Source organism: Lonchura striata, chromosome 8 (assembly GCF_046129695.1).
Source record: "Lonchura striata isolate bLonStr1 chromosome 8, bLonStr1.mat, whole genome shotgun sequence".
NCBI classification, from domain to species: Eukaryota; Metazoa; Chordata; class Aves; order Passeriformes; family Estrildidae; genus Lonchura; species Lonchura striata.
In genome coordinates this window covers 36127995-36139682 of record NC_134610.1, presented here as the reverse complement: position 1 = coordinate 36139682, position 11688 = coordinate 36127995, and positions in this window count along the sequence as shown.

The following is an 11688-nucleotide window of genomic DNA, read 5'->3' as shown; positions in this document are numbered from 1 at the left end:
GAAGTGACTCCACCGCTGAGTGCCGCTGTACCGGATATGCTGGAACTCCAGTACGAGCTGGAGTACAAGGCAGCAAAGGTGGTATGCCACCATTGATATTGCTAATGCGTTTTTCTCCATTCCTCTGGCAGCAGAATGCAGGCCTCAGTTCACTTTCACCTGGAGGGGTGTGCAGTACACATGGAACTGACTGCCTCAGGGGTGGAAACACAGCCCCACCATCTGCCATGGACTGATCCAGACTGCACTAGAAAAGGGTGAGGCTCCAGAACACCTGCAATACATTGATGACATCATTGTGTGGGGGAGCACAGCGGCAGAAGTGTTTGAGAAAGGTGAGAGGATCATCCAGATACTACTAGAAGCTGGCTTCACCATCAAGAAGAGCAAAGTCAAGGGACCTGCCCGAGAGATCCAGTTCCTGGGAGTGAAATGGCAAGACGGACGGCACCAGATTCCCACTGAGGTCATCAACAAGATAACAGCTATGTCCCCACCAACCAGCAAAAAGGAAACACAAGCTCTCCTAGGTGCCATAGGTTTCTGGAGAATGCACATTCCTGAGTATAGCTAGATTGTGAGCCCTCTTTATCTGGTTACCCGAAAGAAGAATGATTTCCACTGGGGCCCTGAGCAGCAACAAGCCTTCACCCAGATCAAGCAGGAAATCGCTCATGTTGTAGCCCTTGGCCCGGTCAGGACGGGACCAGAGATCAAGAATGTGCTCTACTCTGCAGCCGGGAACCATGGGTTGTCCTGGAGCCTTTGGCAGAAAGTGCCTGGGGAGACTCGAGGCCGACCACTGGGATTCTGGAGCCGAAGTTACAGAGGGTCTGAAGCCAACTACACTCCCACAGAGAAGGAAATCTTGGCTGCCTTTGAAGGAGTTCAAGCCGCTTCGGAGCTAATTGGCACAGAAGCACAACTCCTCCTGGCACCCCGACTACCGGTGCTGGGGTGGATGTTTAAAGGAAAGGTTCCTACTACTCACCATGCCACTGATGCCACATGGAGCAAATGGATTGCCCTCATCACTCAGCGCGCCCGTATTGGAAACCTGAATCGCCCTGGGATTTTGGAGATAATTACGAACTGGCCAGAAGGTGAAAACTTTGGTCTCACTGATGATGAGGAGCAGGTACAAGTGGCAAGGGCTGAAGAAGCTCCACCATACAACCAACTACCAGCAGAGGAGACCTGCTACGCTCTTTTCACTGACGGTTCCTGTCGCATTGTAGGGATGAACTGGAAGTGGAAAGCAGCCGTATGGAGCCCCACACGCCAAGTTGCACAAGCTACCGAAGGAGAAGGTGGATCAAGCCAACTCGCTGAACTCAAGGCCGTTCAGCTGGCTCTGGACATTGCTGAAAGGGAGAAGTGGCCAAAGCTCTACCTTTATACTGACTCATGGATGGTAGCCAATGCTCTGTGGGGCTGGCTGGGAAGGTGGAGGAAGGCCAACTGGCAACGTAGAGGAAAGCCAATCTGGGCTGCTGATATATGGAAAGACATTGCCTCTCGTGTGGAAAAGCTAACGGTGAAAATCCGTCATGTAGATGCCCATGTCCCCAAAAGTCGGGCTAATGAGGAGCACCGAAACAACGAGATCAGGCAGCAAAAATAGAGGTGTCAAAGATAGACTTAGACTGGCACCATAAGGGGGAGTTGTTCCTGGCTCGATGGGCTCATGATGCCTCAGGTCATCAGGGCAGAGATGCCACCTACAAGTGGGCACGAGACCGAGGGGTGGATCTAACCATGGACAGTGTTTCTCAGGTTATCAATGACTGTGAGATGTGTGCTGCCATCAAACAGGCAAGCGCGTGAAGCCCCTCTGGTATAGTGGGCGGTGGTCCAAGTACAAGTATGGGGAGGCCTGGCAGATTGACTACATCACACTGCCCCAGACACGCCAAGGCAAGCGCTACGTGCTGACCATGGTGGAAGCCACCACTGGATGGCTGGAGACTTTCCCTGTACCTCATGCCACTGCCCAGAACACCATCATAGGCTTGGAAAAGCAAGTCCTGTGGAGACACGGTACACCTGAGAGAATTGAGTCTGACAAAGGCACCCATTTCAAGAACAGCCTTATCAACACCTGGGCCAGAGAACATGGTATCGAATGGATATATCATATTCCCTATCATGCTCCAGCTGCCGGCAAAATTGAACGGTGCAACGGACTCCTTAGGACTACCCTAAAGGCACTTGGTGGGGGAACATTTAGAAACTGGGAAATTAACCTGGCAAAAGCAACCTGGATGGTCAACACCCGAGGGTCTGTCAATCGAGCTGGCCCTGCCCAGTCAGAACCCTTACACACAGTAGATGGAGATAAGGTCCCTGTAGTACATATGAAAGGTATTTTAGGGAAAACTGTTTGGATTAATCCCACCTCAGGCAAAGACCAACCCATTTGTGGGATTGTCTTTGCTCAAGGACCTGGTTACACTTGGTGGGTAATGCAGAAAGATGGGGAGACCCGCTGTGTACCACAGGGAAACTTGGTCTTAAGTTAGAACTGGGTGTAAGATTTCATGGTGTGCAGATGGAAATAGAATAAGGAGTGGATAATATCCTGGGTTGTAAGATAAGTTTGTATTCTATTTGCCATCTGTTGGAGGTTGGGCAGGTTTGTTATCTCTTCCAAGAACAATGATTTGCTCCGAAGAGGTAATGATTTGTTAATGGGCCATTGACTGACTCACTGCAGGGCTGGTAGCATAACACCATCCCATTGTGAGATGCTCCACCCAGAGGGGGAAACCAAGCACTCTTTTTATTGTATAAAGTGGTACCTTTTGGGGGACAGAGCAGATCTCTCTTTGCGGGATTTCCCAGAGAAGCAGCTCCTTCGGCAGGACTCCCGAGAGAAGCAGCCGGAGCGCGGTGAGGTGGCGGCGGCAGAGCTCGGAGGCGGCCCCGGCGCAGAGGAAGACCGGCCCAAGTGCCACCAGATCTTCAGAGAAAACTATACCCTTCTAAAGATCACCACTTCAGCTGCAATTCATCAGCCACTGCAAGAGGAGCAGCTATCATTTCAACCGGACTGCTACCAACACCCCGACTCCTCAGGTTCTGGACTTTATCACTAGTTTTGTTTGTACCAATTGCATTTGCCTTTTTAAATTGTTATCTAGTTTTCTCCTAGTAAAGAATTGTTATTCCCATTCCCATATCTTTGCCTGAGAGCTTTTTAATTTAAAAATGCTGGTAATTCGGAGGGAGGGGGTTTACCTTCTCCATTGCACAGGAGGCTTTTGCCCTCCATCACAGACTCCTGTCTTGTCAAACCAAGACACAGGCGGAGGAAGAAGCAGCAGGGGCTGTTTTGCGGCCATGCCCAAGAGAGACTGCAAGGGTGCCCTCCCTCTGCTCTCACTTGGTTGGCTTGCTGACTGGCTCCGAGCCTGGGGCGGCCATTCCTCACTTGTGCGGACCAGAACCACAGCTGGGATCCCGGCACTGCCTAACAGCACTCCGGGCACTGGCAGGGTTGTGCGTCCCAGTCTCGGGCACCGCTCTGCTGCTTCGTTTGCCCTCAGGCACACCCAAAGCTCCCTGCTAAGCCCGGATGGTCGCTGGTTCTGCCCTCTCCCTGATCCTGTGCAGGGATGGAGCACTGCTGAGCTTTCAGGAAGCTATTCCTGAAAACTTCCAGCATTCCAAGCTCCTTTGCCCTCCCTGGAAGCTTGCCATGGAATCCCTCACAGCTGGCTTCCGAGCATACTCAGGTTGGCTCTTCCAAATTCCAGGGGCTCCAGACTGCTCAGCAGGATCTGCAATTCCACAGAGTTGTGGAAGTGCACCTTCAGCACAGGCACCTTTCCAGCCTGATCTGCCCTCGTTCCTCTGTGTGTGGGTGCACAGAACACGGCGTGGAAGAGCAGCAGGGGGCTGCATGTCCCAGGGCCCGGGATTTGTGCCAATTCAGCTCCACAGAGATGCAGGTAAGGGGGAGAAACCAAACTTTATTAATGGAAGGGAAAGGGAAGGGATGAGATGGGGGCAAAAGAAAGGGGATGGGCAGGGTTTGAGGGCTGGAGGGAGGGAGCTGTCAACAGGGAGGGGGAAGGCAGCAGCTCATGATCTGGAAGCAGGCCCAGCTGTAGCCAGCATCAGGTGTGCCTGGACGTCCAGTGACATTGAGTCCTCGTGCTCTCTTCACTGTCTCCTGGTACTCTGCTTGGGACCCTGGTTCTCTGAATCCAGCAGATGACCTTAGTTCTGCACATCTTTGTCCAAAAATTGCCTGAATTTCCAGGTTAGTGGGTGATGGGCTGTCATCTTCGCTCATGGCTTCAAGGGCTGGAAGACAGATAAACTGGCACAGTCAGAGCCCAGAGGGCCACCCGGTGATTCTTCTGCTAAGGCCATCTCTCCCAGCTCTTGCCATGCCTAACAGAGATGAGGAACCAAGGGGAACAGCCGCAAGGCGCTGGTCACGAATCCCCCCACTGGTGTCCCTGAAATCTCTCTGTGCCCTGCCCACAGCAGGCCTCGTCCACGCAAGGAGCGAAGCTGGCTGCAGCCGGGACAGGCATTGCACCTCCCTGGCCGTCACTGCAGCTCTCCCGGTCAGCCCCTGCTGACTGCCCGCTGCCCTGACTCACCCTGAGTGAGAACATGAAGCTCGGCTGGCTGTCCCTTCAGGTAGCGCCCGGCCGTCCCTGGGAACACAGAGCCTGTCAGGCCCAGCGGCACAGCTCCTGCCAGCGGCGCTGCCAGCCCTGTGCGCACACGGCCTCCCGGTCCGGCAGGGCTCAGCCCGGGCCCTGGCCGCTCGCTGCCGAACCCAGGGCACGGCTGCCAGAGGCGCCGGGCCCGGGTGGCGCTGCCGGGGCAGCAGGCGGGGCTGGGGCCGAGCTGCGGCGGGGCGGGGAGGGAGCCCGGGCTCGCGGCTCACCCATGAACCTGAGGGCCGCCTCTCGCAGGGGCTCCTGTGGGTTCTCCAGGTAGGGCAGGGCCCGGCGCAGGAGCTCGGCCACGCTGCTGCTGTCCTCTGCCAGCTGGAGAGAGCGGCAGCAGAGAAGGGTTGGCGCGGGCTCAGCCCCTGGGCCAGGCGCTCCCCGCGCCAGCCCCGGCCTCCCCTGCCCGCACTGCCCTGAGGCCCGGCCAGCAGCCGCTGGCGCCGGGCTCTGGAGGGGGCAGAGGGCCGGCTGCTGCCCGGGGAGCCGCGGTGCCGCCCCGCAGCCCCGCCAGGCCGCGAATCCATCGGCACCCGGCTGGGCCCGCAGGAGCCTGGAGCAGAGCCCGCGCAGCCTCGGGCTGCGGCAGCGGGCAGGGGCACAGCTGCCAGCCCGCACACCGAGCACCGCGCTTAGGGGGCTTCTCCAGGCTGAGGTTGCGGCCTCCCGGCCCTCCTTACAGAGGAGTCCCCACCCAAGCAGACCTGCCAGCCCCCGAGCCCTGGCAGGGCTGGTGCCCGTCTCCTGCCCCAGAGACCTGTGCCCCTGGGGCTTCTGTGCCAGAGGGGGCCACACCCACGTGCACTGGGGGCTGTGCTCCTGCCTGCAGGGGCTGTTGGCAAGAGAACCTGGAGCAACTGCGGGCAACAATGAGCAGATGACAAAATGGTTAACCCTGCCCCGGTATAGAGATCTAAGTGGCCAATAAAGTACAGCTCTCCCCTCTTGTTCCCTGCAGCACAATCAGGACCATGAACACAGTCACAGATATTCTTTCTGCACCCCATAACCAAGGCTGTGCCAAACTACAGATGCTGCCTTCAAATGGACTCAAATTCCAGCAAAGACCTCTCACCTCCCAGGCAACTCCATCCCCAACCCATCTCCAACACCAACACCCTGCAAACACCGCACCAAAGCCCTCAACAGCCCGCCAGGACCCCCAGCTGTCCCCTCCACTGAGCTTTCCCTCCCTCCAGCAGACCCCCTGGTTCCCTGCACGTGCCGTGGGATGGCACTCAGGAGGATCTGCTCCAAGGCCTTCCCAGGCAGCAAGCTCAGGCTGCCAGGCCTATGGATCCTGGGTCATCCTTCCCACCGAGCCTTCCATTGGCACGGCTCTTCCATTGGCACACCTGCGCTCAGCTGGGACTACTCCGCTCACCCAGGGCTGCTGGGAAAGGATGGAGAGCGGCCTGGCAAGCTCTTTCTCCAGCTCCCTCTGTGCTCTTGGGGAAGGTAGAACATTCCACGGGAAAGCAACTGGTGCCACAAGGAGTGGGTGGCATCAGGCAGCTCAGGGGAAGCCCCTCAGGAATGCTGCTTCCTGAGGGAACACTGTTGGCCTTGACCTGTGGGCACCTGCAAAAGCTTCAAATCAGCTGCCTCAGCTTCCAGGGCCTCTCTTGGCCAGCATCCTGACGTGGATGCAGGACGGCTGCCAGGCACTGCTGGGACCCAGCGGGACAGGACCGGCTGTCTCGTGTCCACGCAGCAGCCCTGACACAGCCAGGGCCATCCCGAGAGCAGACAGACGCTCACGGGCCAGCAGAGAGGAGCAAGGAGCCCTGGGCTCCTCTCGGGCTATCTCAGCTGGGCTCGCTCCACCACACGCCCCCCTTGGAAGGCCTGCTGATGCCCAGCTGCCAGAAATGCCTACCTTGTGCTCTCCAAGATGCACAGGGAGAGCCAAGGAGCAGGACACCTTGGCAGGCAAACCTTCCAAGCCTTTTCTGAGGCCAGGCACACACCAAGATCAGCCAAGACTCTCCACCACACTGCCTGGCCCACCCAGCCCAGCTCTGTGCTGGCCCTGGGCCACAGCAGCTCCCAGCAAGCAGGAGGCAAATGCATCTTGCCAAGAGATGCAACACAGCAGACAGGGAAGATGTGAAAAGTGAGCGTGTAAAGGCCTTTTAATTCACAGCTCCCACAGAGAGCTTTGGGGCTCACAGATGGATAGACATGGTTCTGCTCACCCCTCTGTCCAAAGGGGGATGACACACGCTGCTGCAGGTGCTTGGGTTGGTCTCTGCAGGTCCAGGTGGATGCCAAACCTGCTCTTCACAGGCTTCTCCCTTCCCCTGCCCCTCTGCCAAGTCCAGCGGGCCTCAAGGACCGAAAGGAGCACAGAGAGCCAAAGGGGGACACTTGCACCTGCCTCACTGGGAGCTCCCTGGGAAGCACTTTCCTTGAGAAGCAAGCCCCTGTCCAAATGCATTACCCCAAATGTGCAGCTTTTCTGCTCAACACCAACACACCCTCAAGAAACGCTGGCAAGGCTGAAGGACTTCATGTCTTTTCAGGACAGGCACTCCAGCTCTAGCTGGTATTCTCCCAAGTGCCTTTCCAGGTGGAGGCTCAGACGTGCAGCCCCAGGCCCTCTACAAACACCAGCTGCTCACTGCCTCTTCACCTGCCTCAACTCCTGCCTGCGCTCCCGGCACCAAGACCAGGCTGCTCCCAGCCAGAGCCCAGAGCCCTGCTCCCGCAGGACGTTCTTGCCTGCACCTTCCAGACCTCTCCGCTGTGCACGCAGCGCTTTTCATGCCCGCTCCCAACAGGCTGTGGAAGGCAGAGCACAGCCTGGCTGCCTCTGCCACCAGCACGCCCCAAACACAGGCGGAGGAAGAAGCAGCAGGGGCTGTTTTGCGGCCATGCCCAAGAGAGACTGCAAGGGTGCCCTCCCTCTGCTCTCACTTGGTTGGCTTGCTGACTGGCTCCGAGCCTGGGGCGGCCATTCCTCACTTGTGGGGACCAGAACCACAGCCGGGATCCCGGCACTGCCTAACAGCGCTCCGGGCACTGGCAGGGTTGTGCGTCCCAGTCTCGGGCACCGCTCTGCTGCTTCGTTTGCCCTCAGGCACACCCAAAGCTCCCTGCTAAGCCCGGATGGTCGCTGGTTCTGCCCTCTCCCTGATCCTGTGCAGGGATGGAGCACTGCTGAGCTTTCAGGAAGCTATTCCTGAAAACTTCCAGCATTCCAAGCTCCTTTGCCCTCCCTGGAAGCTTGCCATGGAATCCCTCACAGCTGGCTTCCGAGCATACTCAGGTTGGCTCTTCCAAATTCCAGGGGCTCCAGACTGCTCAGCAGGATCTGCAATTCCACAGAGTTGTGGAAGTGCACCTTCAGCACAGGCACCTTTCCAGCCTGATCTGCCCTCGTTCCTCTGTGTGTGGGTGCACAGAACACGGCGTGGAAGAGAACAGCAGCAGGGGCCTGCGTGTCCCAGGGCCCGGGATTGTCGTGGCGCGACAAGCACGCCCCTCGCCGCGGTGCCCCGAGCGGTGCCGTGCTGGGCTGCGAGAGGGAAGAGAATGGGCGGCCGCTCCCCCTGCGAAGCTCTGCTGTCCCAGTTGGTGGCGCGGGAACAGACGAAGGTGACACGGGACTTGGGGATGAACAGGATGCTTTTATTCAGTGAGCCCCAAGACCTCTTCGGGAGCGGGAGCAGAGGTTTTATACAAGAATTCAGGAGGAGGGGTATAGGAACAGCAACCAATAAGGGAATAGCAGGGGAGGAGTTTAGGGCAGGACTAACATATGACAAACCTATCAGGGGAAGCAAGGGAGTGGAATAGCACAAAGTAATCAATAGGGTGTTGAGCCTCACTAAATAGACAGGGAATGCTCTGGAAGCAGAGGAGGGGGCTAGGATGAATGACAGGGAAGGTTCCAGGGAAAGGGGCAGGGAAAGGGAGGATTGACAACTTGGAGATGAGGGGGTTAGGGGAGAGCTAGGGAAGATTGACAACTGGGGAGAGGAGGAGATTAGGGATGGGGGGGGGTGAACAGATATTGAACAAATATCAAATGAAAGAAAAACACACCACCGCGCGGGATTTGTTCCAATTCAGCTCCACAGAGATGCAGGTAAGGGGGAGAAACCAAACTTTATTAATGGAAGGGAAAGGGAAGGGATGAGATGGGGGCAAAAGAAAGGGGATGGGTAGGGTCTGAGGGCTGGAGGGAGGGAGCTGTCAACAGGGAGGGGGAAGGCAGCAGCTCATGATCTGGAAGCAGGCTCAGCTGTAGCCAGCATCAGGTGTTCCTGGACGTCCAGTGACATTGAGTCCTGGTGCTCTCTTCACTGTCTCCTGGTACTCTGCTTGGGACCCTGGTTCTCTGAATCCAGCAGCTGACCTTAATTCTGCACATCTTTGTCCAAAAATTGCCTGAATTTCCAGGTTAGTGGGTGATGGGCTGTCATCTTCGCTCATGGCTTCAAGGGCTGGAAGACAGATAAACTGGCACAGTCAGAGCCCAGAGGGCCACCCGGTGATTCTTCTGCTAAGGCCATCTCTCCCAGCTCTTGCCATGCCTAACAGAGATGAGGAACCAAGGGGAACAGCCGCAAGGCGCTGGTCACGAATCCCCCCACTGGTGTCCCTGAAATCTCTCTGTGCCCTGCCCACAGCAGGCCTCGTCCACACAAGGAGCGAAGCTGGCTGCAGCCGGGACAGGCATTGCAGCTCCCTGGCCGTCACTGCAGCTCTCCCGGTCAGCCCCTGCTGACAGCCCGCTGCCCTGACTCACCCTGAGTGAGAACATGAAGCTCGGCTGGCTGTCCCTTCAGGTAGCGCCCGGCCGTCCCTGGGAACACAGAGCCTGTCAGCCCAGCGGCACAGCTCCTGCCAGCGGCGCTGCCAGCCCTGTGCGCACACGGCCTCCCGGTCCGGCAGGGCTCAGCCCGGGCCCTGGCCGCTCGCTGCCGAACCCAGGGCACGGCTGCCAGAGGCGCCGGGCCCGGGTGGCGCTGCCGGGGCAGCAGGCGGGGCTGGGGCCGAGCTGCGGCGGGGCGGGGAGGGAGCCCGGGCTCGCGGCTCACCCAGGAACCTGAGGGCCGCCTCTCGCAGGGGCTCCTGTGGGCTCTGCAGGTAGGGCAGGGCCCGGCGCAGGTGCTCGGCCGCGCTGCTGCTGTCCTCTGCCAGCTGGAGAGAGCGGCAGCAGAGAAGGGTTGGCGCGGGCTCAGCCCCTGGGCCGGGCGCTCCCCGCGCCAGCCCCGGCCTCCCCTGCCCGCACTGCCCTGAGGCCCGGCCAGCAGCCGCTGGCGCCGGGCTCTGGAGGGGGCAGAGGGCCGGCTGCTGCCCGGGGAGCCGCGGTGCCGCCCCGCAGCCCCGCCGGGCCGCGAATCCATCGGCACCCGGCTGGGCCCGCAGGAGCCTGGAGCAGAGCCCGCGCGGCCTCGGGCTGCAGCAGCGGGCAGGGGCACAGCTGCCAGCCCGCACACCGAGCACCGCGCTCAGGGGGCTTCTCCAGGCTGGGGCTGCGGCCTCCCGGCCCTTCTTACCAGGAATTCGGCAAACTGTGACAGCTGCTCCTTCTTCAGCAGCTTCTCGAGATTCCTCTTCTTCAGAAACACAGCCACACCAAGCAGCGTTTCCCGAGAAGCCTGGAGAACAGCAGTGACCCAGAGATGGCTCCACAGCCCAGGGCACAGGACCCGCGTCCCTGTGCCAAGGGCCTGGAGGAGGCTGCAGCCCGCCAGGCGCCAGGGCAGGAGGCAGCCCAGGCCCCTCCCAGAGATCCAGCAGCGTCACACAAAACCTCACCTTCGCCACACGCCAGTTCTCCTCATAGCAATACAAGAAAAGTGGGAGCAAGCTCTGACACAAAATCTTCTTCAAGGGCTTTTTTCCCTCATCCACTACCAAGTCCATCATCTTGTCAAAGAGTTGAATAGAGAGCAAGTGCACATTGCTGCTGTCCTTTAGAAAAGAAGAGGATAAGACCATTAAGACCAATCATTCCAGGCTCACCAGAGAAAAAGTCTGAAAATCCATAAGGGAAAAGGGTATGCGGGCAGTCTGTGCCCATGGCTGTGGACACAGAGCCTTACATGGTCAAAGAGCAGGAGGAGTGCCTCAGCGAGCTTCGGGGCAGTGGTGCTGGATACCAGGATGTCTTTGTGCTGGAGGACATTTGTGAACACACAGAGGCTCATGCTGACCACCTCTGCATCTGCATCCCCCAGCAGCTCCAGAAGCCTTGGAGACAGAGGGTGCATTCTTCTGGCCTGTGCGGAATACAAGGCGGGGCTGGGAAGCCGTGGCCGGCTGCACGGCTAACACCGCCCTGGCACTGCAAGCCCACCCCGCTGCTGCAGGGCCCACAGGCCAAAGGCCTGTCCCAAAGCACTGGGGCAGGTGAGGCAGGAGAGCTGGGAGCAGCTGCCTCAGCTCCTGAAGCCCTGCCAGCCCAAGGGGCTGCTTTGCCCAGCGCAGCTTCAGCCGCTGCCTCCTTCTCACCATCGAGGGATCCTTGGTGAGCACCACGAGGCCTCGGAGCGCCAGGCGACACCGCTCCCTGCACTCGCTCCGCAGGTACCTTGACATCATCTCCAGAAGGCTGTCACCACATTCACTCAAGTCCAGGCACCCGAGGACCTGAAAGGCACAGGGCAGTGACAGGGGACCCGGCTGGCAGGAGCCCAGAACCGCACAGGGCGGGGCCCAGGCAGCAGCACAGGGCGTGGGCACCGTCCCAGGCAGCTGCGGCTGCGAGAGGGCAGAGAGCTGGGAGGCAGCAGAGCCAGGCAGCGCTGGCCAACAGGCTCACCTCCACCAGGAATGCCAGGAAGGGCAGATCCCAGCACGGCTCTGCCCTGGTGTGTGGCCGGAACAGGCGGAATGCAATGCAGGAACAGAAGGGGACAAAGACATGGCACAACTCCCTGGCAGGGGGGAAAAAGGCCGTGAGGTGGGAAGGACAAACCCCTCCCAGGAGTGACTCACAGAGGTCTGGTCTTTCCCCAGCATCCCTGGAGAGGATGTGGGC